Genomic DNA, 4,552 nt, shown 5'->3' with positions numbered 1-4,552 from the left:
TGTTGAAATTCCTTGTAGGTTCAAACTAAAGATTGTAATATGCTAAAACAATTGACTTGAATATACTCCACTCATCACCAAAAAAATAAATGATCGTTGAAATCATGAATCATAGAAGAGAAAGAATTCAATCACACATAACACAATAATTTTCCGGGGAAATCCATAGCTAAAAACCTCTGCTATCTGTATATTGCATTAATAAAAAATATGATAATATCACAATGCTTTTCTCAAGCCTGAGAAACCTGTGCACTATCTATGTCTTTCTCATTGCTTCCCAGACAAGCTCAAGCAAATACTTAGCCAATTTTTTTGCTTCTCGAGCTCCTATTTTCTTGCAAAGTTTCCTTGGTAATTAACCCAAATGAATTGCGAAATTTCACAAATATGAAGTATGCAATCCTCATAAGCCTTCCTCTGATTGCATGCACCAACTATGCAATTCAGCTAATTATACAACTAATAGTACACTGTCCCTGAACTCCAATCTCAACTGGGTCTTTCTCTTATCTAATATTTATAAGTTAATTATGAGTGAATCTCCAGTTTACTGGTTGCTTAGTGCAAGTTACACCCCATTACTGCAGGTTACACCCCATTATTAGATCTCCCACTAATTCCTCCATCAGTTAGAACTACTTTAATTGAATTTAACTTAGTTAGAGTGAATTAAATAATAACAACTCAAAATAAACTCAACTAGGGCTCCTATAAAGTAGGATACACTCTACATGACTCTAGTTAGACCCTCAAATTGAATTAACTGAGCCAACTAAGTCAAATTAACTTAGTTAACTAATACAAGTTGTCATGATATGTGGAATTATAGTATAATTCTGAATTTAATTCAAGAACAAAATTAAATGAGGCTTTTCTGGTTGCATTTTCAATGCTCCCTCTCAAGAAGAAAGGGATTATGTTCTACCCTGATCCTACCTCCGTGAAACTCAAATTTGCATCTTAGCAATGCCTTTATCAAAATATTTGCATCCTGCTCCTCTGTAGGAATGTACTCCAGCAACATGATTTACCTCTGCACATATTCTCGTAGATGGTGATACCAGATGTCGACACGCTTGGACCAATCATGAAAGACAAGATTCTCAGAGAGTTTGATACAACTTTGATTGTCATAGTAAATCATTGTAGGATCCATCTATTGACAAAATAACCCAGCAAGGACCTTCCTCATTCAGATAGCCTCACAAGCTACTTGACTAGCAACCATGTACTATACTTCTGCCAAACTGAGTGCAACTAATATCTGCTTCCCTTTATACCAAGAAACTACTGCCCAATATTCATCTATGAAGCCTTGAAGCTCCACTGCCTCTATCTGTCTATACCAAAGACCAAACTTAGTCATGCCTCCGATGTATCTCAATGAATGTTTAGCTGCCTTCCAATAAAGTTTGGTTGGCTTAATCATGGCTTGACTAAGCTGGTTAACTGTAAAACACATGTTTGATCATGTGTTCACCAAATATATAAGTGAACCCACAAGCTATCTATAAATAGTAGCCTTCACTACTTCACCTAAAGTAGCATCTTCCTTCCTCCAATTACTTTCTATAGGAGTCTCCATGGGTTTGCAGTTTTTTATGTGGAACTTCTTCAGTATCTCATTGGCATACTTTTCTTGAGAGACAAAAATTTCCCCATCTCCTTGCCATACTTCCATACCAAGAAAGTAATGCATGAGCCCTAGGTACTTCATCTCGAATTCTCTTGCAAGATCCTCTTTCCGAGATTTTATCAGCTTCTCATCACATGTTAGAATCAAATCATTGACATATAATAATGTAATCACTAATTTACCTTCAACCACAATATGGTAAAGGTTTGTGTCTGCTTCACTTTTGGTGAAGCCCAACCCGCTGAAATAACTGTCAATTCTGGTGTAACAAGCATAGGGTGCTTGTTTTAGTCCATACAACACTCGCTTGAATCTGCACACATGCTAATCTCTATTGAAGGTCTCAAATCCTTCTGGTTGCTCAATATACATCTCTTCCTCAATCATACCATTGAGGAATGTTGTCTTCATATCCATATGATGTATCTTCCATCCCATCTACATTGACAGTGCTAGAATAGATATGATTGAAGAGTATCTTGCTATTGGAGAAAAGGTCTCCTTGTAATCAACTCCCTCCACCCAAATGAACCCTCTCACCACAAATTTTCCTTCTGTTTCACCACACTCCCGTCTTTTACTCACTTTACCTTGAAAAGCCATTTGGACCTCACCACTAACTTGCATGTTGGTCTTGTGACCACTTCCCAAACACTACCTATGATAATGGAGTCATACTCCTCAACCATGGCATTAACCCATAGTAGTTGCTGCACTACTTCCTTGAATCAGGATGGCTCAACCTCTAAACTCTTTCTCATTAGAGCCATGTAGATAGTGTACTAATCTAGTGACCTCCTCTACCTTCGCTGTGATGTTGGTGTTCCCACACTCTCTCTAGTATCATGCATCAATTTGTCATCCTTTATAGTGCACTTCCTTCCATATTTGGAAGTCTTTGTATGAGAGGGTGCTTCCACTCTCTGCTCCTCTACATGTGGTTCCTCCACATCATCATGAGGTTCCTCCTTTAGAGCTAAAATATTCTCATCTGCATGTAACTAAATATCCCTCTTAAGGGAACATCTAATAGCCTTCTCTTCATCGAAATTCACATCTCTACGAACCGCTGTCATCCTGTTGGATGATAGGTACACCTGATAGTTGTGAGGTGTATCAGTGTACCCCAAAAATTTTCCCAACTCAATTGTTGGCTCTAGATTTTTTCATGCATCCTTGTTAACATGATAGTAGACTGATGAACCAAAGATCTTGAAGTGTTCCACATATGGTTTCTTACGTGAAAAATCTTCTTCTGGTGTACTCATCCCAAGAATTCGATGAGGGATTTTGTTCTACAAATAATAGTTGTGTTTCATGATTCAGCCCACAAGTGCAATGGTAGGCCTTAATCATGTAACATCACCTATGCAGCTCCCATAATACTTTTGTTCTTCCTTTTAGCCACCCCATTCTGTTGTGGGTTATGAGGTGCTATTAACTCCCATCAAATGCCTTCTGATGAACATAAGTTCTTGAATTCATTTGACACATACATTATTATCTCTTCCAAGAGATTTAACTTTCCTACCAGTATCTTTGTCGAAAAGTTATTTAAATTCACAAAATTTAGCGAACATTTGATATTTCTTCTACATGAAGAAAATCCAACACTTACAAGAAAAATCATAAACAAATATTACATAATACCTGTTCTTGGTTGTGGATGCTATCGAGAATGGTATAGAAACATCTGTGTGAACTCTATCAAGGATCAATTGCACTCGATTGTCTTTATCATGAAAGGAAGATTTGGTATACTTCCCCAATGTACACCCTTAGCATGTGCCTCTCTACTCTAGTGTACCCTTGGGAAGTCTTCTAGAAATTTACTGTCACGATCTTCAAAGCTCCATGGTGAAAGTGACCTAATATTATATGCCACAACTCATTGATGTCTCGGCTCTACACCTTCTCTGATTTTGTTCTCAAAGAAGCACAACCTTCTACATCCAATTTGTAGAGGTTTTCCACCTGAACCCCTATCTGTTTCACTTGAATTGAGGCTATGTGATGAAGGAAAGCCTTTCCCTTGCTAAATATCATATCGTAGCCATGGTCCTCCAACATGGCAACTGAAACAGAATTCGTCTTGAAACCCAAAACATACATGATATATTTGAATGTGAGAGGAGAACCAGACTCCCTATGAAAGGTAAAATTATCAATGTTAATCGCGTTATACCTCCCATCGTCTCCCATCTTGATGTGCATCTAGAGTTACTTCTCCTCCAGGTCACCGAAGAACTCTTTGTTGCCAGTCATATGGAATGAGGCTCCACTATCCAGCTACCATACATTACCCATCACTGATGTCACCATGCAAGCGATGAGAATGCAATATAGTTCAAATTGTGAAGAAAGAGCCTCACTTTCCGCTCCTCCTAAGGGCTTCTTATCGACCTTATTATGCCTACGCTTTGTAGCCTAGTGTCCCAACTCATGACAGTGAAAGAATTTAATCTTCAACATGTCCTTCTTATTTCCGTCCTAACTCAAATATGATTTGGAATGGGATGACTTCCCCTTCCCTTTCTTTTCCTTTCCATCTAAGGATCCATCTCTGGTGTTCCACAGAATCTCTTCTTGTACCAAGTCGACCCACAATCACTCCTAGTATGGTAGCTTCTCCCTCCCATTAACTGAGTCTTGGTATCTGTGACAACCCTTGGGAAGGCCTAGAATTTTTAAGTGCATCATATCTTCCTCAACAACTATAACATCGACACTTCCAAGTTCATCCCAACATTGGGTGAACTTGGTCAAGTACTTCGGTATTGTGTTTCCCTTCTCCATATTGATTTCTCTACTCTTCCAGATATTGAGCATCAACTGGCTTAGGAATATCTTTTCCTATGCATTCCTTAAGCCTGTTGTCTTCCAACACTACCTCCATCCTGTACTTCCAAAAAA

The sequence above is a fragment of the Pinus tabuliformis genome, chromosome 4_2 (genome assembly GCF_031772625.1).
Source record: "Pinus tabuliformis cultivar Carrire ecotype Pingquan chromosome 4_2, CPIR1, whole genome shotgun sequence".
In the NCBI taxonomy this organism is placed as follows: Eukaryota; Viridiplantae; Streptophyta; class Pinopsida; order Pinales; family Pinaceae; genus Pinus; species Pinus tabuliformis.
This window is presented reverse-complemented; position numbering follows the sequence as displayed.